Genomic DNA, 24904 nt, shown 5'->3' with positions numbered 1-24904 from the left:
AGAATAGCAGGCATCCAAAAGCTTAGGAGTGCCAAAAACAAAAGCAGCTAAGAGCATTCCTCAGGATTTGTGGGTTCTCAAGAAACTGGTTGATTGGATACTCTAACATCTCAAAATGTCTGACTGATTTAACTAAGAAGAACACTTAATACTCACAAAGTAACACTTAAATGCTCTATCACCAATTAGCAAATGATTTTATCTGCCTCAGACCCGGGAATTCCAGATTACACCAAGAAATTCCATTTGTATGTCCATGAGGCCAAAGAGATAGCTTCTGGAGTCCTAGTCTAGACTTTTGGATTGTAGATGTGGCCTATTGCATACTACAGCACAATATTGGACCCTTTAGCTCAAGGCATGGTTCATTGCTTGAGATGCATTGCAGTAGCCACTCTAATGGTGAATAAAGCTAATGACCTAGTTCTGGAATGCAAATTAAAAGTATACTCTGCACATAAAATAAGAAAAATATTGAAAAAGAGTAACATGCATGCTTTTACATCTGCCAGATTATCCCAGGATGAAGTCATCTTGCTAGGTAACTATGCACCATTAAATCTAGCCACTCTTATTCCTGAGTTACCCCTTGCAGGGGAGCTACTATACAACTTTGTATAAACAATAGATCTAGTGCAGAAATCCAGACAAGATTTAAAAGATACACCACTCATAAATCCTGAACTGGAGACCTTCTCTGATGGATCTTCATACATACACCTTGGTGCAAGATTCACAGGAGCTTCTGTATTTACCCAAACTGACACGTTCTGGCATGCCTCCCTGCCTAGCCATATCAGCACTCAGGAAACAGAACTAAAAGCTCTTACCATGGCTCTCACCTTAGGAAAGGACAAAAAAAATTAGCGTTTTTTTGTTGTTGTTGTTGTTTTTGTTTTTAACCGCAGAATGCATTTTCAGTTCTGCATGGGACGGGGGATATATGGAAGAATAGAGGTTTCATTACATATGCAGGGAAACACACAGCATATGAAAAACTTATATCACAACGCTTAGATGCAGTGAAGTTGCCAAAAGAAGTAGCCATAATCCACTGCAAGACTCACTCCTTTGACAAAGATAAGATATCCCAGGAGAATAACAGGGCTGGCATAACAGCAAAATTTGCAGCTAGATTTGGTGCCATACATGTGCTGAATTTCTCTCTAGTGGAAAAGCAAGATATCACACAAGATTACAATGAAGGAGAGGTTTGGTCATGGAAACAATAATTGGGAGCAAAACTAGTGCATGGGATCTGGATAACAGAAGGAGGGAAATCCATTTTGCCCAGGACATTGTATTAAAATCTCTTCGATGTCATACATTCAATGGGACATTATGGCACTCTCACCTTGTTAGATGAGATAAAGAGATTTTGGGTTGCTCCAGGGATATCTACATATGCAATAAGAGTATGTCAGGCATGTGCTCTTTGCAAGCAATATAACCAAGGGAATTTCAAAAGCAAAGAATTAGGGGGTAGACATTTAGCTTTCACACCCTTTGAATGCTTGCAAATCAATTGCATCAACATGCCAATGATAAAGGCTACAACTATGTTTTTGTGGAGAGGTTAACCCAGTGGCCAGAAGTGTACCAGTCAAGAAAAACAACACAGCCTTTGTAGTCAAAACACTCCTGAAAGAAATCATCCCCAGATATGGCATTCCAGACAACATAGATTCTGATAAGGGAACTCACTTTACATCTAAAATCCTGCAAGAAGTCTATCAGAATCTGGGAATAAAGGGAATTCTCCATGCAATTTATTATCTGATGAGTCCAGGGCAAGTAAAGCATATGAACAGAGAGCTTAAAAATACAGTGGTAAAATATGCCCAAACACACCGTAAATGGACAGAAGTTCTCCCACTTGCACTATTCCATCTGAGAATGAAGCCTCAGGGAGATTTACACATTTCGCCCTATGAATTACTGTATGGCAGCCACTTTGGCATGGAAGAACCACAAAGCCATCTTACATTCCCATGCTGGGAGGGGAATGCCAGATACACACTTATTTAACAAACATAGAGAACATGAAAGAACTACATGATCTTGGCTTAATGGTGCAAAGAGTACCATTAGACTTTGCACTACATAAGATCAACCCCAGAGATATGGTATATGTGAAAAAGTTTACAAGAAAGACTGTGACAGATCCAAAATAGAATGGACAATTCCAGATTGCACTTACAATACCTACCTCGATCAAAATCATATGGAAAAACTCATGGTATCATGCCTCACATGTTAAACTCCAAATTGCCTTGACTAGCCTAGGTGAAATAGGATCATAAAACGCCCCAGACCATACACAAGAGGTACATACCCAGAGGGAAATTAACAGGAATAGGGGAACTGACAGCCCAGATCAAAGTGATGCTGAGATATAAAGGATAACAGAAGGAAACACACACTCTCTATGACAAGAAGAATATCACATACATTCCTAAACCCTAATGCACCTGAGAAAAAACTCCACACATATTATTACCTACACTTACACAATCTTTACCATTCTTCCACACCCCCACTCACCTGATCTGATACGAATCTTAGACACTTGCATGTTCAAGAGCAAGGAGAAGGAAAGCTACAATCAAGGTGAGATGACAGTGAACTATGTTTCCTGCACAGAAGAAGAGATCAGGGCCAGAAAGAATCCTTCCAGGACCATCATAGACTTTAAATGAACAATAAGGGACAGATAAAAGAACTTTAAACCATGAACTTTCTGAAAAAGATCTCCATGAGGCATATCATGTAAGATGAGGTGCTATAAACATATTAACATCACACTAAGGAAATGCATCCAACGCGTACATAACTCCAGAGCAGAAGGAAGACAGACCACATCAGTCAACACATGAAGAGGATACTTATAAATAAGGAGTAAGTATGTACATGCCACACAACATTTGTAGGACATAATCATTAAACACAATGATTTAGGGGTCTTGTCATAGATAAGCAAGACTCATAATAATAAAATATGAAAAATTTGTAAATAAAATTCCTGCAGGACTCAAACAGATAGAAGAGGACTGGAAAAAACTTTACTCTCTGGTTGACTCCAAAGCAGAACTCTTGTATATATGTAATATGTGGGTGTATTATATATATATATATATATATATAACTGATGTATAGAAAAATCCCATGTACATAATGTAAATCTCATGTATTAAACTACTAACAGACTTAGGAATCTCTCCCTTCCCTGTGTGAGCCCATATAAAGTGTTTACTACTGAGAATCATGTCTGGCTAGTTCATGAATTTAGGAAAGTAGACTGAAGATTTGGGGAGAGCCATACCTCTCCCCCAAAAAGAGGGTTAGCTCAGGATCCTAGGAATCCAAACAACTAGATCCAGGAAGCAATCCCCTCCCCTGGGCTGAGAAGTAGCTCCAGATCTTGGGGGTTGGGGGAGGGAAGTGACAGTTTGTGTACTTGAGGGACCTAGAAGCAGAAGAGTCCATCCTGACTCTCAACCATAGCTGAGACCAAAAAGGGAGGCAGTGTGTCATTTTACCAAAGCTCTTTCCTCTAGTTCTTAACTTCCACTTCCCAGAACCATTCTCTGAGGAGACATACTCTGTCCCTCAGGAAGACAATACTGGATTACCTTCCCCCAAAGAGGGATCAATCTCTTCCTCCTCTCCATTCTCTCACCTCTTCCTCTCTCTCTCCCTCCAGTTCCCCTGTGTGTATGCATATTCCCTTTCTGACCATACATTACAGTATCATTACATCATCAATGTCAATTTTAAGATCTCAGTCTTTGTTTTTATGCTTGTTTTCATCCTTTTTATAAGAAAAAAGAATGGTTTGGTCAGTGGAGTCAGGAGGTCTGGGTTCTAGCTAGGATTTTACTTCTACATTGTTTATTCTTGGGCTGGTCACTGAACTTCTTTTGGTCTCAGTTTCTTCATCTGTCACGTGAATAGTAATAGTCTGATGACTGTAAAGCTAACTCCAAGATAAAAAGTTTTTGATTCTATTATTATTCTTGTACATTTCTTTCCTCCTTCAAAATATATGGATGAAGAGGAAGAAATAAAGACTTAGGATAAAGGTTGCACATTTACTTACAAAGTAGAAAAGAACATAGCTACAGAAAGTCACCCAAGATTCCCAATAAACATTTTGCTTAGATGATATTAATCTATTAAATAGGAATGACAATTAAAAATATTAAGTTATGGAATCAAGAAGAAACTAGCTTGAATGGTAGTTATACTAAAAATACATAATATTAAAAACAAACAAGTTATGCCAAAAACTTATAGTAGGTATGTCATTTTCTTCATTCAAACTAGAGTTTGAATCATGGAAGATTTTTATTTAGGGCTAATTTTTAAAATATTCCCTCCCTTCCAAAGTGACCTCTGTACATGTATCTCAGCCTCCTCTTCTCAGGGACAGACATCTGGCTCAAACTGTTGTCTTTCCTCCATGGCCACCAAGTGGTCCACTCAACTCCAGAATCATCGTGAAGCCCAGATTTTCCCCAACATTCTCCTCATTCATTGAAGAGAAACATTGAGGTAGGATGCTGGGGGAATTGCCTTTATGTAGTACTTCAAAATTACCAAGTATTCTCTGCTCTGTATTATTGTATTTGATACTGGCAATAACCTCATTCTCCTCATGCTGCCTCCCTCTCCCCAGCAGAACTCCCTTGCTGGATAGCAATCTGGATTTGGATCAAATTCAGATTATAATAATAATTGCTTCAATACTTAGGAAAAATATCTATGATTTCATCACTGTGGGACACCTTCCACCAACACATATGACAATCATATACTAATAGCACATATTTATATAACACTGTATGGTTTACAGAGCTATTATTTCAATTGATCCTCATAACAACTTTGTGAGGTTCTAGTGTATGTATTATTACCTCCGTTTCACACTTGAGAAACCTAAGTCTATGAGAGGTGAGATGACTTAGAAATATAGGTCACTGATCAGAGGTCCCTTAAATATTATCTAATCTAAGAGTTCTTCACCTGGGGTCCATGAACCTAAATATTTTTTCAGTCATTTCAGTCATGTCCAACTCTTTATCACGCCATTTGGAGTTTTCTTGGCAAAAATACTGGTCACTTGCCATTTCCTTCCCCAAATCATTTTATAGATTAGGAACCTGAGGCAAAAAGGGGTTAAGTGAATTGCCCAAAATCACACAGCTAGGAAGTATCTAAGGCCAGATTTGTTAGCTATTTCAATATTATTTTTCACTTTTTAATCCTATTTATTACATTTAAATGTTATTCAGAAAAGGGATCCACAGGCTGCTCCATTCTGTCAAAGGGGTCTATGATATAACAGAAATTAAGATCCCCTGTGTAATAAATAGATAATCTGTGTGACACTGTTTATTGTTACAATAACTGGAATGTACTCTGGCTTGGCTCACTAAAGAGCTACTGCAAGGGGACACACGTAAAGGCATGTAGTTACAATGGGGATAGAAGTACTTTGAGAGATGCTGAGAGATGCTGCCACAGGTGAATGCTCTGGGGTTTACCTATATTCTGTAGTGATGATTGATAGATCAATACTTTCCCTAACCTCCTGCCATCACTCCCAGATCCCACACACTCCCTCACTCCCTTCTCTTCTTCCAACCACTCTCTCCCAGTTTCTTTTTGAATCGTGGGGCTTCGCCTCTCCCCCCTGAGTGGACTATGAAGATACTCCTGTTTTCTTTCTCAGGTAAGGGGTTTATTGGGAAACAACAGGATAGAGAACTGAGGAAAGAGGGATGAGGGTTTCTCTACTCTATAATAAGGGATAGGAGGAATTTGGGAGATCAGTATAGCCAGAGCTGTGACTCTAGGGCAGTCAGAGAGATGGAGAACAACTGTTTAAAATTTTCTTTTCTTCTTTCAATTCACAAAACCATCAAGGTCTCTCAACTTAACTCCAGAAGCCCCCTCTCAAGGGTCCTTCAGCCTGGGACAAAAACTACAAGGTTCAGTTCAGCTTCTTCCCCCTACATCCAGATTTGCCTCCCTTGGTCAGAGAAAAACTCCAGAGAGTCAAAATCCCCCTTCTTGGTCAGTCACCCCCCAGAGAAAGAGAGACCATTAGAAGTCCCAGTTTTTCTCTCCTTTCTTGGTCAGTCAACTGCCTCCTCCTCCTGGGAACATTCCATTTGGAATCTTTGTCTTGATTGGCAGACAAATCCCCAGCCTTGTTTGCATGCCTGGGTTGTCCTGCAAATCCTCTCTCTCTTCATGCCTCTTACACACCTGATCTAATCCAACTGCTTTATTTTATAATTTATTAAAATGATATCCAGCGGGTTTCAAGGACTTATTCTGGGTCCCTCAGAATTTATTATTTCTGGCTCAAAAATTCAGTGTTCTTAATTTCAGGTATCTCCAAATCCCATGCTCTTTCCTCTAGTCAACAGCATGACTTATGCTAACTTCTTGTGATGAACTCAGGCTGATGACAAATGACAAATTAAGTCTATCAGCAGACTAATGCTCTAAGCTCCTATGAATTCACTGAACCTAGTAAAGTGCATATTCTTCTGATAATAGCCTATGAGAACAGAGGAGTTACCTCTGTGCCATAATGAAACATTAAGATAGGACTTCAGGGAAAATACATTTATATAGTACTTCACAATTACAAAGTGTTTTCATATTCACTGTTGTATTTGATCCTAGCCCTTTGAGCTAGACAAAGAAAAAAAATTATTCTCATTTTATGGAGGCTCATAAAAAGTAAGAATTTTGTCCATTATCATTCAACTAATAAAGTAATAGAGATAGAAATAAGTTTTGGTCTTCTTGCTTTAATCTTTCTATATAATCCAGAGACTTATCTCCCAGAACATTTTTTCTTCGGGGAATTAAAAAGAATGACTTTGTAAAATGAATCATTGTGGTCAGTAAAGATACTTTAATGTCAATAAAGACTTGATCTTTGCATCTATGAACCTCCATAAATTGGGCCAAGTATTTTTATCATGAGTCCTAAAATCATTTGTTTCATTGGGCAAAGTTGAGAAGAACATATGAGATCAGTGTTTACCCTTGGAATATGGGCAACCTTAGGGCTTCTAGTCTATTATCCTGACACCATTCTTCAACAACCAGTCAATCATTAAGTATCTCCCAAGAATATTCTATGTGCCAGAAAGTGAGGATACAAGAACAAAAACAACAACAACAAAAAACATTCTTAAGGAAATATTCCATGAGCTTGTAACCACATCTGCACATGAACAAATACAAAGTAATTATGTCTGTGGTAATGATGGTGGTGAGATTAGTGTTGGGAAAAGTCAGCAAAACTAAAGGTATGGGGCAATACTTGAGCTGAGCTTGAAGAAAGCTAAGGATAACAAAGGAGATGAGATGAAAAGAATGTACATTCCAGGTTTGAGGAACAACTTGTGCAAAAGCAAAGAGGTGGGAGTTGGGTCATAACATAAGAAGCAATTAGTCCAATTTGGCTAGTATTAGAAAACATAAAGGCAAGAGACATGCAATGTGGAAAGTTAGCCCTTGTAAGGATAATTTTAGGGTTGTGATCTAATCTAAATTAATTTTTGGTTACCAAGGAATATCCCGAATAAAATACCCAAGTCAGTTTGCAAATTTATGGTGGTTTAATTAATATAGAGGGAAGGAATTAAGGAGAAGGGAGAGAGGAAAGGTGTAGGATTTATCCCACCTGGCCTGTGCCAGCGGGAGTTCAAAGTCCTCAGCCACGAGGTCTCTGAAGAAGAAGATTAGTGGCTTTCTAAGAGGATAGTGTTTGGAAAGTGAGAAAGAATCAACCTAAACTCCAAGAGGGCTCAGTAAAGATGCCTCAACTGAACTAGGCTACTCAGCTTCCTCCAGTATGGTATCACAGAAAATTCACTGCATACATGGACAATAGCAGTCACCACCCAAGATGCCAAAATGCTCAGCATGCTCCACCAGCCACCTCTCTGCCACCAAAGAGGCCTGAGAGAGGAAGTGACATGAAATATATAGACAATTTTACATCACTTTCCTGTATCTCACATGTACCAATGGTAGTTTAAGCTTGACTTAGGACAGCCCAGGGGTCTGTCAGTTGTTTCTGATTTGTCATTTACTAGCACATGCCTGTCATAGGCCATCCTCCTAAATACTTAATCCTTAAGTATGGGTATATACATTCCTGTTTTCGTTAGACTAAGTAGGGTGGAGTGATCTAAAGTTAACAATCCCCCTGATGATGATTGGGAGACTAGTCTCCCCAATTGATCACTAAACACAATCATCCTGCACCTCCAAATTTTCTAACTGCTGTGGAAAGGAAACAAGACTGACAGTTTGTGGGGGAAGGGGCAACTGGGAATGGCAGTTGGATCTTGTGACTAGCACTTCCTTCCTGCTGGGAGTGGCAGTTGGGTCTTGTGACTAGCACTTCCTTCCTGCCGTGTGGGAGTTCCTTCCTCATGTTTGGAGGAGGAAGGAGCTTGTTCAGCCCAGTCTGGAGTGGCATGCTTTTCTTGGTTCAGCTCAAAGATTCAGGCCCATTCACTTCTGAAAGTTACAACTGTTCTTGTTTGCTTTCTGTCTACTGCTAAGATTGTGAATTAGGCAAAACTGGACTGATATAGAATACACAGGAGTGGGAGAACCCTCCACCAGCCTCTGGGGCCTGGCCAAACTCTGAAGCTGGGGAAAGAACTCCAATTCCAACTAGTTATTAAACTTTATATTATTTGAATTCACAGTCAGATAAGTGGATTATCTTTTCTGGTCACAGAGGGAGCTGAACTTCAGTTCAGTCATTCCAGGACAAACAGTCCTTATTGGACCCCTGCTGTTTCCTCTCAGCAGGGGGCATCTCCCTCCCTTGCCTCACCAAGCAAGATCCCTCTCTCCCCTCAACTCCTCCATATCTCATACACACTTCCCATTTATCCCCCTGTTTTCCAATTCCCCATTTCCTTACCCAATAAATATTACACTGCAGGTGCATACATAATTTCACCTTCTAAGAGGAAACTACAATAGTTAGATAGAAGAGGGAAATAGAAGAAAGACAGACAGCAAAACCAATGTTTGTTAGGCGCATTGACAAAAACCAATTAGGAGACAGTCCCCTTTGGACATAAGAGTATACATTCAAATAAATGTTCAATCAAACTTTAGTTCAATCAACCACACTCAAAGTTTGTGCTGAATCTTCTTGATTAGTTTAGGTTTTCTGGCATCTTTCTGCAATAGTTCATTCTCTGGATTTAGGAGTTAGCAAGTTTCTTCCTTGAATATCTTTTCTCGAACAAAATTACAAAGTCTTGGATTTTTATTAAAATACACCCTGATACACATTTTGAAGATATTCAAATGTCATGTAGTAAGTGTCTACTAAATGCTTATTGATTGAATGGTTCATTGTTTTTCCTAGAAATAAGAAGTATCACAGGACTATTAGAATTAGTATCAGAAGGGGTTCCAGAGATCATCATGTCCTCCCCATCTCACCATTTTACAGATGAGGAAACTGAGTCCCAGAGAGGTAGCATGAATTGTTCAAGGTCATGAAGTTAGTCAGTGAAAAAGTCAACATTTTAACCCAAGATCTTTAATTCTGAATCTGTCACTCTCTCCACACAAAGTACCTTAATGCCTCTCCAAGAAAGGAATAAAAGCTTTTTTGTGTAGATGAGTATTAGAAACACATATTCTTTAGAATTATTACTTTGTTGAATAAAGGATGACATGGAGAAAAGACTTCTTTGATGACAAGCTGGTCCTAATCCCAGACAATCTACTGTTGCCCGAATTCAGAAACTCTTCAGGCAGAGGAAAGAAAGGAAAGAGATGGAAGAAATAGACACTCTGAATATCAGGAGGCCCCTCGTAAGGATGATTTACAAGGGTCATTGCAATTCCAGAACAATGATAACAGAAGCCAATTTCTGGGGTACTAATTTTGTGATGAGTGACTCCAATTGTGACCATATCTTCATTTGGGATCACCATACTGCTGAGCATTTGATGCTTTTGGAAACTGAAAATCATTTCGTGAACTGCCTACAGTCACATCCATTCAACCCAAATTCTAGCCTCCTCTGGCATAGATTATAACATAAAGATTTGGTTACCACTTGAAGAGTCCAAGATTTTCAACTAAAAACTTTCTGATAAAGTTATAATTCAGAATCAGTTAATGCTGGAGGAGACTAGAAACACTACTACAGTTCCAATTTCTTTCATATTACAAATGTTGGCCTCTTTGAATCACATATGAGTTGATCGTTTAGAAGGTGACCGATCAGAAGGCTCTGTTCAGGAGAATGAAAATGAAGACAAGGAATAATCAGCTTTACTCAGCAAGCAATTAGATGTTCTGAAATTTATATACAGCATGTATTATATTTTTCCTTACAGAGCTTTAGCACAATATTAAGGTTGTTTCTTTTTTATAACATAGCAATTATTTGGAATGATTATGTACATGAATTTGGGAGAGTGTGCAAGAAAAATTAGCAAAATATTTTTAAAACCTTTTGCCACATATGAGGGGTACTAGAAGACACAGAGTGCAATATTTTCCCTAACCTGTGAATGAGGGAGGTTGGATCAATATTCAAAAATAATTTTCATTATAGTGAAAATGTTGGTTCAAACAAATTTCTATACCTGCTATTTGCATGTTTGTTGCTTTCTAATTAAAAGAATTGTTTGTTTTTTTAAAAAGCCCAGTTAGGGAGCTATTACAATAGCTCACACAAAAGATAATGAGGGGCAACTAAGTGACTCAATGGGTAGAGTTAAAATCTGGCCTCGGATACTTCCTTGCTGCATGACACTGGGCAAGTCACTTAACTCCAATTACCTAGTACTTACCCCTCTTCTGCCTTGGAACCAGTACTTAGTATTGATTCTAAGACAGAAGGTAAGGGTTAAAAAAAAGTAATGAAACTCTAATTGAGGTTGATTCTCTCTGTAAACAGATACAAGGGGAAAACGCAAAGGAAATTGTGGAAATATAATTCACAAAATTAGGCAACTGATTTCATAAGGTGACAAATAATGAGGAGTCAAAGATGACTCCAAGATTTTTAGTCTGGGTTACAGGAATGATACTAGTGTCTTTGGCTGATATAAAGAAGTTAAAAAGAGAGTTTGGGATAAGGGGAAAGAAAATTACTTTCTTTTCCTTTGGAGAACATGAAATTTCATTCTACTATATTCTCTCATTACTATTTGTTGCCAGACCCAGACCTCTAAGTCATTATCTTTACTTCTTATTCTTACTCTCCTCCTCAATCCTGTTTATTTCATTATCCTTGAGGACTTTAATGAGGGATATCCTAGAGCTGGTTCTAAATTTTCAGGATGAGAATTTTCCCTTTGGAATTAGGAAAAAAAAACTAGGGTTTGATTTATCACTTTGCTCTTAGTACAGTGCCTGGCACTTAGTAGGTGCTTCATTAATATTGATTAATTGGTTTCTAGGCATAGGAAGTTTTAATAATGCAGATTAAACATAAAAGGGTATGAATACATTTCCCCACTTGTTTAATATTTACCAACACACCTCTATATCTTCTATAAGCGTTACTTAAACTCAATGAGGAGTGTAATTAAAGACTCAGAGAATGAAGCTGTCATCACCCTGTAGGTTTGGTGAGTGCATGCTAGTAATAGTAATAACAATAGTTACTGGCATTTATGTAATGCTTGAAGTTTGTCAAGTGCTTTATACACACTACCTCGTCTGATCCTTATAATTATGATCTTAATTGACCTTAATATTCATGTCTATATACTTTTAAAGCCTGAGCAAACAAATATTCCATTTTTTCACTATAAAATTTTTCTCATTCATTTCCCAAAAGCATCATACTGGCATAGATACATATCCATCCTTACCATCTCAAAGAACTACAAAACTTTCAAACTTCAGAATTCCACTCTATACATAAGCTCTAACCCATCTATTTGTCTTATTACTTCACACTAAATTGTGCTAATTTCCCTTAACATGAACTCTGATACTTTGACTAACCCCATACCTCATTGGGACTTTTTCTCCCAACCTGTCGTCATTACACTCTATTCTTAGATTTGATTCCATGACCTGAAACTTAAATGATTCACAAGCCACTGCCCTAGAATTGTTCATCTCAGCTATTTTCCATTGTTCCAGATTTGTGAAATCCTATCACTGAGATATTTAACCATCTAAATTACCCTTCCCTGCTCTCAATGAGTGTTACTTAGAAAATCACATAATTAAGTCATTTCATAAACTATAAATTAAAGGTACATAACTTCAGCTGGACTTCCACTACTCATTATCAGAGTCTAGAGGACCTGGATTTGACTCATGTCTCAGACAGTTGCTAGCTGGAGGACTCTGAGCACGTCACATTACCTCTTAGCCTCAGTTTTCTTATTTGTAAAATGCTAAGATTTTACTAAATTACCTTCAAATTCCCTTCCAGCTTTAAATCAATGATCCTATGGAGTTAGCCAAGACATAAAACCTCTGTAGGCTAAAATATCTTCATATATAAAATGAAAATACTGGTCTCAATAAGCTATGCATTCTCTTAGCATTCCAAATCTCATGAATTCTTGTTAATCTTTTATTGTTCTGTAGAATAGAATGCAAACCATCTATGATGATTTCTATATCATTTTTGCCCTCTTTTCTTTAGAGGCAGTGAGGTGGAATAATGGATAGAGTGCTGTGTCTGAAGTCAAGAGAGATCTGGGTCCAAGTTTGATTCAAATACTTAGTAGATGTGTGATCCTGGGGAATATATTAAATCTCAGTTTCTTCTTCAAAATGGAGGTAATAATAATATCAGCCTCCTAAGGTTATGAGGATGGAAGGATAGATTGGGATAATATTTGCAAAGTGCTTGCAAATTTTAATTTTTTTCTTTATAAAAATGGTGATTGGTGCAAATTAAACAAATGACATGTTTTCTTTCTTTCTTCCTGTCTTCATTCACTCATTTAATTATCCCCAAAGTATTTTTCCTTGTTTTCATTCATTTAGACAGCTAGCTGCCACAGTAGATAAAAGCATTGGGTCTAGAGTCAAGAAAATGAGTTCAAATTTAGCCTTAAATACTAATTGTATGACTTTGAGAAAGTGATTTAACTTCTGCCTGTCTCAGTTTCTTCCATTCTAGAATTCAGGTGATACTAGCCCCTACTTCACATGGTTTTTATGAATATAAAAATGATGACTTAAAAAGCATTTAGCACAGTGTCAAGTACATAGTAGGTGTTTCATATATGCTTTTTTCCTCTTTCCCTCATCCATACTAAATCTTTACTGTTTCCCAAGCAAAGTTCAAGCTTCCTAGCAAGGTGTTCAAGAATCCATAATCTGATACTATTTTATATTTATATAAGCTTTATAGACTTATGCCACTTATCTTCATATAATCTAGGCTTTAGGCAACTTCTTTTTTATCCTTTAATATTCTCCTTTCCCTTTCCTGTCTTTGTTCCTTTGTTTAAGCTATTTTCTACAGATGAAACATTGCTCCTTCATCACTTTGCTTGTAATATTTTCATTGAAAACCTTGTCCCATTGTTCCATGAATCCATGAAATTCTTCCTAATCTTTCTATTCTCTCCCTCAGTCACCATTTATACTATTTTGCATCAGTTGTGTTATATGTAAAATCTTCCTAGTAGATTTTAATCTACATGAGGGTAGGGGTCTTGGCATTTCTAAACCATCCCATATGCACGAACAGTATTTACTATATGCTCAGAAATCTGTTGTTGTTCAATAAATACTGGATATCTTTTAATTATTTTAATGGAATTGGGTATTTTTAAAGCTACTTTGTATTCTAGTAGTGAAATTTTTGGTTCCATTATATGGTATGTATTTTAATTACAGTTTCCCCATCAGAATGCATTAGATCAATATTGCTATTCCACATGCTATTTGATTTTTAGAAGTGCACTTGATTAATTTGACATTACAAAAGCTTACAGTAAATCACTTGCCATTTCACCCTAGCAAACCAGGATAATAGCATAGCTACAAGCTAGGAGCTGATGAAATGGCTAATCAAAGCCAAATATGAAACTCCAAAAAGTAACTAGAGGTATGCTTTGTTCTTATAGAACACCTCAGGTATGGGGCATTTGTCATCTCTTCCTCTTACACTACCTATTTAGTGTGTTTTTAAAACATATCTTTATAATATTTCAAAATATATATGTTTAGGATATAGATTTGGTATATATTCTCTATATTTTAAAACATCTCTACTAACAGGCACATATATGTAGATATCACATATTTTATCTTCCTATATGTATTTATCTATCTTTACATATGTATGTATGTGTATCTCTCATCTGTAGCTCCAAAAAGCCAAACCCTACCAAGCCCTTTTTGTCAGAAGGGCTAAAACAGATTGAGATAAACCAATACACCTCACAACCCTTGTTGGGTTTTTGGGGTATCTACTCAAGTATGTGAACACTTCCCCCTGGTGAACCGGACAGACAAGAAAGATTTGTTCCAGCAGCCATGAAGGTGGCTGAAGAAGGCACTGTGGAGCACCGTCCTGATGTTTGCCTTGCCCCGGGATTTCAATGATTCTGGAAGAAAAAGTGAAGCTGATGATTTTGTGCCATTCTGTCTCATTTAAATACAGTTCATGAGCAAGTATTTGATGGTATGATAAGAAACCGAGGACAAACAACTGACTAGACAAAGCTGAACGGTCTCACCTATTTCCTGTATTTATGACATAGTGGTAGTCTCTCGGTGACCGAGAATGACTATTGTCTTTGTGCATTATCATCTATTGATGTACCCTCATGTGGCTTTGGAGTCCAAAGACTGAGGCGAAGAGTTTGTGGCACATGGGGCATGGGACGCCAGTTGTTACGGGAGGTGCGGCTGTGGCCTGGTGTCGGCGTTCACGCGCAGCGGCAAGATGTCGACGTCGCTCATCTTCAAAGGTGGTGGCGGCCTGGTGAATGTGGGTTCGCCAGCTGCTTCTGTCAGAGGCAGCGAGTTCTAGTTGCTTTGGTGTAATGCCAGCCCACTTCAAGTTGGACTTTAGCTGATCCTTGAATCTTTTCTTTGGCCGGCCTTGTTTCCTGAGTCCAGCTGACAGTCCACCATAGAATACTTGTCTTGGTATTCACTGTGGGTCCATGCGGATGACGTGTCCAGACCATCGTAGCTGGGTTTTGAGGACCAGGACTTCGATGCTGGTGGAGTTGGCTCTGTCGAGGACTTCCTGATTGGTGATTCGGTCCTGCCATGGGATCCTCATGATTGACCGGAGAGAGCGTTGGTGGAATTGCTCCAGCTGTTTCATGTGCTTCCGGTACAGTGTCCATGTCTCCCAACCGTACAGGAGCGAGCTGAGGACCACTGCGTTATACACTTTGAGCTTCATCGCAGTGCTTACACCGCTGTGTTGGAGGACTTTGGAGCACAGCCGCCCGAGTGCCTGGCTGGCCTTTTGGATCCTGGCATTAATCTTGTGGTCTAGGGACCCGTCGTTGGAGATGGTGCTGCCCAGGTACTTGAATGTGTTGACATTAGAAAGCTGCGTGCCATCGATTGTAATGCACGGCTGGTTAGTTGGCCTCCCTGGTGGGGGTTGGAATAGCACCTCTGTTTTGCTGAGGCTGATAGTCAGGCCAAACAGTTTTGTTGCGGTGGAGAACCTGTCCACAATGGTTTGGAGATGATTTTCTTGCTGGGCCATGAGAGCACAGTCATCTGCAAAGAGAGCTTCCAGGACGAGTCTCTCTGTTGTCTTTGTTTTTGTAGTCAGGCGATGAAGGTCGAATAGTGAGCCATCCAGTCAGTATTTGATGTAGATGCCCAGGTCTAGATCCATCACAGCATGTCATAATACTTGAGTGAAAAATAGGTTGAATAGAACCAGAGCGAGGACACAGCCTTGTTTCACGCCATTGGAGATGTTGAAGTGATCGGAAGTCTCTCCACCAGATAGGACTTCCCCTGTCATGTTGACATGAAAGAGCTGGATCAGTTTGACGAATTTTGCTTGGCAACCGAGCTTGCTAAGGATCACCCACAATGTGTCCCTGTTCACTGTGTCGAATGCCTTCATCAGGTCTATGAAGACAATGTAGAGACTCAGGTTCTGCTCAAGGCATTTTTCCTGCATTTGCATTTGTGAAGACCATGTCAATGGTGCTGCGATCTGGTCAGAAGCCACATTGTGATTCAGGCAGGTTCTGCTCTGAAACAGATGACAAGAGTCTGTTGAGTATAACATGGGCGAGGATCTTTCCAGCAGTGCAGAGTAATGAGATTCCTCTGTAGTTGTCACAGGCTGCTTGTGCGCCTTTATTCTTGTATAGGGATACGATGGAGGCACCTCTGAGTTCTGGGGGCATGTCTTCTTCTTCCCATATGCTGGTCAGCACTATGTGGAATGCCTGGAGCACCTTTCCATTTAAGGCCTTGTACACCTCGGTTGGGATCCTGTCTTTATCGGGTGCCTTGCCTGCACTCATTTGTTTAATGGCTTTTTGGACTTCCTCTATTGAAGGAGGGATGTCAAGTTGTTCAATGTGCGGTTTTGGGGATCTGGTCAAGGGCGCTTTGGTCGACTGAAGAAGGTCAGTTGAGAAGCTGACTGAAGTGTTCTTTCTACCTGTTGCTGATGCCTTTTTTTTATCTTTTATGAGAGTGTCACCATCAGAGGATAGCAAGGGAGTGGTGGTGGATTTTAATGGCCCATAGACAGTCTTGAGGGCACTGAAAAATTGTTTGTAGTTTTTCGTATCAGCAAAGAGCTGGATTTCTTCTGCCTTTTTTTCCCCACCATCGGTCTTGCATCTTCCTGATCTCACACTGCGCCATGGCTTGGAGAGACTTGAATCTTTTTAGGAGCAGAATTGGGTTATTTTGCCACTCCATAAAGGCTTTGTTCTTTTTGCTCAATAGGTCTTCAATAGCAGTGTTGTTCTTGTCGAACAAGTCCTGGTGGTTGCGTTGTTTGGGGCCTAGGACTGCCTTTGATGTTTCCTTCACTGTGTCTCTGAACTGGTTCCATTTCTCAGTTGAGCTTCCAGTGAGTGGTCCCTTGGCAGACAGTTTGTCATCCAGGCAGGACTGGAATGTTTGCAAATAAGATGGATCTCTAAGACAACTCACATTGTAAAATGCACGAACTGTCTGGGCACGTTTTGGATGGCGAGGCACAATGCGCATTTGAAGAGTCCCTCTAACCAATTGGTGGTCTGTCCAGCATTTAGCTCCTCTCATGGCTCTGGTGATCTATACATCCTGGATGTCTCGCCGGCGTACAATGATGTAGTCAATGAGATGCCACTGTTTTCATCATGGGTGCAACCATGTTGTTTTATATTTGATTGCCATTCTGAACACAGTGTTTGTGATGGTGAGTTTGAACTCTGAGCATTTGCTGAGTAGCAGTAGGCCGTTGTTCATTTTTCCCATGCCGTGTTTGCCGAGCACTCCTTTCCATCTTTCATGGTCCTGGCCAACGTGGGTATTGAAGTCTCCCAGTAGTATCAGCTTGTCATTTGTGGGCACTGAGTGCAGGACAGCATTTAGGTCAGAGTAGAGTATTTATGACATAATAGTAGCTTTATAGATTCATATGTCTTTTGTCAAATGATGCCTTCTCTAATGGGAAGAAGGGAAAAAGGAATAAGTAATCTGGTATTTTAATGAAAATAAGTGAAATATAATAAAAAAAATAAGATGAAAAATTCTTCAAGAAAGAAATAATTCAAATACCATGGAGTGACAATCAGGATCACACAGAACCTAGTGGCTTCTACCCTAAAGGCTCCAAAAAATATTAAGGAAAGCAAAAGATTTGGGTTTACAACACAAAATCACCTGTGCAGCAAAACGGAGTATATTCTTTCAGTGGGGGGATGGGCATTCAATGAGATATTGGATTTCCAAGTATTCCTGAGGAATAAGCCATGTCTAAAAAAAAAAATGAAGTCCACATGTGAGACACAAGAACTCAAAATTTTCTCCTACTATAATCACTTAACCCAAGTTCATAGGTCAGAGTCTAGTTTGGTGAAATAATGTACCCTTGAGGTATACTAAATCCTCATTTTGTCATCCTAGGCACTCCACAATCTTATTGCATCTAACCTATCTAGTTTTGTCCCATAATGAAGACATTTAGCTCTAAATATATGATCTGGGGTTAAGTCTGAAGAAGGGAATATATTCCTATTTGAAGAAATGCATTCCCTTTCACATACTCCAAGCTTTAATCAAGCTGGATCCTTACTGTTCTCTATAAAAACTTTTCACTTTTGGGACATTGCTCATATTACTACCTATGTCTAGAGTGTCATCTCATCTCTCCCTTATACCACCTATTGAATTCTAATAATTGAGTCCAAACTCAAAAGTCACATCCCTTGTGAAGCTTGTTCTCATCCCCCTACTTCCCCCTACCTCCCTCCACATGATACATATGTGTGTGTATGTATATATACATATTCACCGATATAAGTTCATGCATACACATATGTTGTAGAAGAAGCAACATGTATGACCCAGGCATAAATCATGAACCTAGTAATTATTTTAGTTTTAGTTTCAAATTCCTTTTTTCCATCCTCTTTTCCCCACCCATTGAGAATGCAAGAAAAACAAAACCCATTACAAATATGTATAGATGTTCAGAACACATTTTCACATAAACTATGTTCCAACCCACCCCAAAAGAAATAAAGAAATAAAAGAAAATTTGCTTTGGTATTCATTCTGAATACAATTTTCTTTCTAGTGTATAATTAGAATTTTGAACCCCAGGACTCTAAATCCCAGATTCCCATGTTCCTTCTCACATTACATACTAATGTAGGAAAGATATAAGTTTTATGTAGCTCCACTCTCACACTCTCTTTTCCCCTGATCGTGGTTTGTGGAGGTGGGGCAAGTTCCAGGCAGTAGAATTTTTCTCATATGTCTTTACACAGGTTTTTACTTTTGTTCTGGTATTTTTTCTGCTTCAAGTGATTATTAATAAATCTTATAAAACATAATACTTGGAGTTTTGGGATATTAATTTTAATCTTACACTAGACATAGTATGTTTCATCACAAATCCTCCAGAATTTAGTTGGTCATCCTATTTACTGGTTACTAAATCTTTCAAATTTGATTTACTTTTATAATACCAAAGCAACTATATAAATAGTTCTCTTGGTTCTCTTTACTTCATTTTGCATCAGCATATACAAGTCTCAGAATTGCTGAAACTTTCCTCTTCACCACTTTCGTAGAGTACAATAGAATTCTCATCAAATTCAGATCCCATAAATTGTTTAGCTATTTCATATGGGCATTCTCTCAGTTTCTAATTCTCTGCTAACACAAAGAATTGCTATAAAATTTCTCTCTCTGTCTCTGTCTCTCTTTCACTCTCTGTTTCTCTCTCCTTCCTTCCCCTTCTCCCTTTCTCTTTCTCTCATGTATGTATTTATATTTATACATATATATATATATATACACACACATACATACATATGCACATACACACATCTAGGTTCTTTTCCTCTTTCTTTGATTTGTTTCTCACAAACTCTCCAGTATTTGTCATTTGGCTTTTTTGTTATCTGAGTATCTCTGATGGCTCTGGGGTAGTGCCTAGGAATTGTTGGAATTTGAATTTCTCTAATTATTGGTGATTTAGAGCATTTTTGATATAGCTATAGATAGCTTTCATGTCTTCTCCTGAAAACTGGATATTCATTTCTTTTCACCAGTTATCATTTGGGGAATGGCTTTTATTCCTTCACATTTGACTCAGTTCCCTATCTTTATCAGAGAAACTTCAAAGATTTTCTCTAATTTCCTGTTTTTCTTCTGATTTTTAATTGCATTGGTTTTGTCTGTGTAGAAGTTTTAAAAAAAAATTTAGCAATCAAAAATATTCATTTAACATGCCATGAACTTCTCTTTCCTTTTTGTTTGTGAACTCTTCTTCCATACATAAATCTAAGATATAATTTCTTCTATTTTCCACTCATTTGCTTATGATATCATCCTTTATGTCTAATTCATATACTCATTTTGAGCTTATTGTCTGTGCTTCATTTCTACCAGGCTTCTTTCATGGTAATTTGGTTTTCTTTTTCTAAACACATTAATGGTTTTAAAAATCATTTTTAGGGGGCAGCTGGGTAGCTCAGTGAATTGAGAGCCAGGCCTAGAGACAGGAGGTCCTAGGTTCAAATCCGGCCTCAGCCACTTCCTAGCTGTGTGACCCTGGGCAAGTCACTTGACCCCCATTGCCTAGCCCTTACCACTCTTCTGCCTTGGAGCCAATACACAGTATTGACTCCAAGATGGAAGGTAAGGGTTTTACCAAAAAAAAAAAAATCATTTTTATTCTTTTTCAGCTCCTTAGTGCTTCTTGTAATTCTTGTTTTTTTTTTTTGTCTAATCTGCATTATTCCTTGAGGCTTCATATATAGTTGTTTTTCAATCATTGTCTTCAATATTTGTGTCTTTACCTTCCCTGGCACCATAGTAGTTTTATGGCCAATCTAAGGGCCTATACACTTTTAGTGCTTCCAAAGTGGTATGATAAAAAAAAAAATGTGGTGAGATCAAGAAGTCGGTTTGTCAGTGTCTCCTCACACCTAGTGACTGGCCAATATGACAGCAAAGTAAAGTAATACATGTTGGAGGAGATTTGGCAAAATTGGGACAATAATTCATTGCTGGTGGAGTTGTGAATTGCTCCAACCATTATGGAAGGCAATTTGGACCTATACCCAAAGGGCAATAAAAGACTGTCTTCCCTTTGATCCAGCTATATACCCCAAAGAGATAATAAGGAAAAAGACTTGTACAAGAATATTCATAGCTGCACTCTTTGTGGTGGCCAAAAATTGGAAAATGAGGGGATGCCCTTCAATTGGGGAATGACTGAACAAACTGTGGTATATGTTGGTGATGGAATACTGTTGTGCTAAAAGGAATTTTGACTGCAAGGTTTCTATGGAAAATAGAATTTCTATGGAAAATGGAAAAAAATGGAAAGACCTCCAGGAATTGATGCATATTGAAAGGAGCTGTACTCAGAGACTGATATATTGTGGTACAATTGAGTACAATTGACTTCTCTACTAGCAACAATGCAGTAATCCAGGAAAATTTTGAGGGACTCATGAGAAAGAATACTATCCACATCCAGGGAAAGAACTGTGGGATTAAAAATGCAGGAGAAAAACATATGATCAATCATGTGGTTAGATGGGGATATGATTGGGGATGTGTAGCTTAACTGATCACTCTATTGCAGATATTAGTAACATGGAAATGGGTTTTGAACAATGATACATGCATAACCCAGTGAAATTGCTCGTTGGCTCCGGGGGGTGGGGGTGAGAAGAAGGGAGGGAAAGAACATACATCATTTAACCATGGAAAAATATTATATACTAATTAAATAAATACATTTTTAAAAAGAAAAAAGAGGTCTGTTTATTGTCCTCCTAGACTGAAATCCACAAATTCTGATCCAGGTTTGAGTCATTTGGCTTCTATGTATTTGAAATTCAGTAGATTGTTGCTTGATTCAGTCATTGTTAACTTTCCAAGAGGTTTTGCCTATTCAGAATGGCTAAACTGCTGGATCCCAAGATTTTATTTGCCAGGCTCAAGGTTATAACTGAGTCATCACTCTGCCCCCTCTGCTCAAAGCAACAAAACTAAGTTTCAGGAGGTGTGTGTGTTTGTGTGTGTGTGTGTGTGTGTGTGTGTGTGTGTGTGTGTGTGTGTGTGTGTGTGTGTGTCTGTTGAGATATATGTGAGATCAATCCTCTGGGCCAAGGATCTGTGACCCAGAACTGGGGAATGGCTGACAACTTTGATAGCACCTATTCCTGCTCCCAGCTCTAGTTCATTGGTCCTCTGAAATTTCTTTTTTCCTCTGTTTCCTACCCTGATGCTCTATCTTGATTCTCTAACTGATGCTGTTGCTACTTTGTTGTTTTCCTAACCAGTCTAAAGCCCTCTGTCCTTTTTGTCTTTCTAAACAGCTTTGCAGTGGAAAAATGACGCATTTTGTCTTTTTCTAGACTTTTCTTTTGTTTTTTTAATTTCATAATATTTTATTTGATCATTTCCAAGCATTATTCATTAAAGACAAAGATCATTTTCTTTTCCTTCCCCCCACCCCCCGTAGCTGATGCGTGATTCCACTGGGTATTACATGTGTTCTTGATTCGAACCCATTGCTATGTTGTTAATATTTGCATTAGGTTTTCCTTTAGCGTCTCTCCTCTGTCATGTCCCCTCAACCACTGTAGTCAGGCAGTTGCTTTTCCTCGGTGTTTCTACTCCCACAGTTTATCCTCTGCTTATGAATGGTGTTTTTTCTGCTGGATCCCTGCAGATTGTTCAGGGACATTACACCGCCACTAATGGAGAAGTCCATTGCGTTCGATTATACGACAGTGTATTAGTCTTGGTGTACAATGTTCTCCTGGTTCTGCTCCTCTCGCTCTGCATCACTTCCTGAAGGTCGTTCCAGTACCCTTGGAATTCCTCCACTTTATTATTCCTTTTAGCACAATAGTACTCCATCACCAACATGTACCACGATTTGCTCAACCATTCCCCAATTGAAGGGAATCCCCTCGTTTTCCAGTTTTTGGCCACCACAAAGAGCGCAACTATGAATATTTTTGTACAAGTCTTTTTGTCCATTATCTCTTTGGGGTACAGACCCAGCAGTGCTATGGCTGGATCAAGGGGTAGATATTCTTTTGGGCATAGTTCCACATTGCCCTCCAGAATGATTGGATCAATTCACAACTCCACCAGCAATGAATTAATATCCCTACTTTGCCACATCCCCTCCAACATTCATTACTACCCTTTGCTGTCATGTTAGCCAATCTGCTAGTTGTGAGGTGATACCTCAGAGTTGTTTTGATTTGCATCTCTCTGATTATTTAGAGATTTAGAACACTTCTTCATGTGCTTATTAATAGTTTTGATTTACTTATCTGAGAACTGCCTATCCATGTCCCTTGCCCATTTATCAATTGGAGAATGGCTTGATTTTTTGTACAATTGATTTAGCTCTTTATAAATTTGAGTAATTAAACCTTTGTCAGAGGTTTCTATGAAGATTTTTTCCCAATTTGTTGTTTTCCTTCTGATTTTTGTTACATTGGTTTTGTTTGTACTAAAGCTTTTTAATTTGATGTAATCAAAATTATTTATTTTACATTTTGTGATTCTTTCTATGTCTTGCTTGGTTTTAAAGTCTTTCCCCTCCCAAAGGTCTGACATGTATACTATTCTGTGTTTACCCAATTTACTTATGGTTTCCTTCTTTATGTTTAAGTCATTCAACCATTTTGAATTTATCTTGGTGTAGGGTGTGAGGTGTTGATCCAAAACTAATCTCTACCACACTGTCTTCCAGTTTTCCCAGCAGTTTTTATCGAATAGTGGATTTTTGTCCCAAAAGCTGGGATCTTTGGGTTTATCGGATACTGTCTTGCTGAGGTCGCTTTTCCCCAGTCTATTCCACTGATCTTCCTTTCTGTCTCTTAGCCAGTACCAAATTGTTTTGATGACTGCTGCTTTGTAATATAGTTTAAGGTCTGGGACTGCAAGGCCCCCATCATATGTGTTTTTTTTTCATTATTTCCCTGGATATCCTTGATCTTTTGTTATTCCAGATGAATTTTGTTATGGTTTTTTTCTAAATCTGTAAAGAAATATTTTGGGAGTTCAATGGGTATGGCACTAAATAGATAAATAAGTTTGGGTAGGATGGTCATTTTTATTATATTGGCTCGTCCTATCCACGAGCAGTTAATGTTTTTCCATTTGTTCAAGTCTAGTTTTAGTTGTGTGGCGAGTGTTTTGTAGTTGTGTTCATATAGTTCCTGTGTTTGTCTTGGGAGGTAGATTCCTAGGTATTTTATTTTGTCTAAGGTGATTTTGAATGGGATTTCTCTTTCTAGTTCTTGCTGCTGAGCTGTGTTGGAGATATATAGAAAAGCTGATGATTTATGTGGGTTTATTTTGTATCCTGCAACTTTGCTAAAGTTGTTGATTATTTCAATTAGCTTTTTGGTTGAATCTCTAGGATTCTTTAAGTAGACCATCATGTCATCTGCAAAGAGTGATAACTTGGTCTCCTCCTTGCCTATTTTGATGCCTTCAATTTCTTTTTCTTCTCTAATTGCTACTGCTAGTGTTTCTAGTACAATGTCAAATAGTAGAGGTGATAATGGGCATCCTTATTTCACTCCTGATCTTATTGGGAATGCATCTAGTTTATCCCCATTGCAGATGATATTAGCTGATGGTTTTAGATATATACTGTTTATTATTTTTAGGAATGACCCTTCTATTCCTATGCTTTCTAGTGTTTTTAATAGAAATGGGTGTTGTATTTTATCAAAGGCTTTTTCTGCATGTCTTGTTAGTTTGCTTGTTGATGTGGTCAATTATGTGGATGGTTTTCCTAATATTGAACCAGCTCTGCATCCCTGCTATAAATCCTACTTGATCATGGTGGATGACCCTTCTGATCACTTGCTGGAGTCGTTTTGCTAGTGTCCTATTTAAGATTTTTGCATCTATATTCATTAAGGAGATTGGTCTATAATTTTCTTTCTCTGTTTTTGACCTGCCTGGTTTTGGAATCAGTACCATGTTTGTGTCATAAAAGGAGTTTGGTAGAACTCCCTCTTTGCTTATTATGTCAAATAGTTTGTATTGTATTGGAGTTAGCTGTTCTCTGAATGTTTGATAGAATTCACTGGTGAATCCATCAGGCCCTGGGGATTTTTTCTTAGGAAGTTCTTTGATGGCTTGTTGGAATTCATTTCTGATATGGGATTATTTAAGAATTCTATT

This window comes from Monodelphis domestica, chromosome 7, assembly GCF_027887165.1.
Source record: "Monodelphis domestica isolate mMonDom1 chromosome 7, mMonDom1.pri, whole genome shotgun sequence".
In the NCBI taxonomy this organism is placed as follows: domain Eukaryota; kingdom Metazoa; phylum Chordata; class Mammalia; order Didelphimorphia; family Didelphidae; genus Monodelphis; species Monodelphis domestica.
This window is presented reverse-complemented; position numbering follows the sequence as displayed.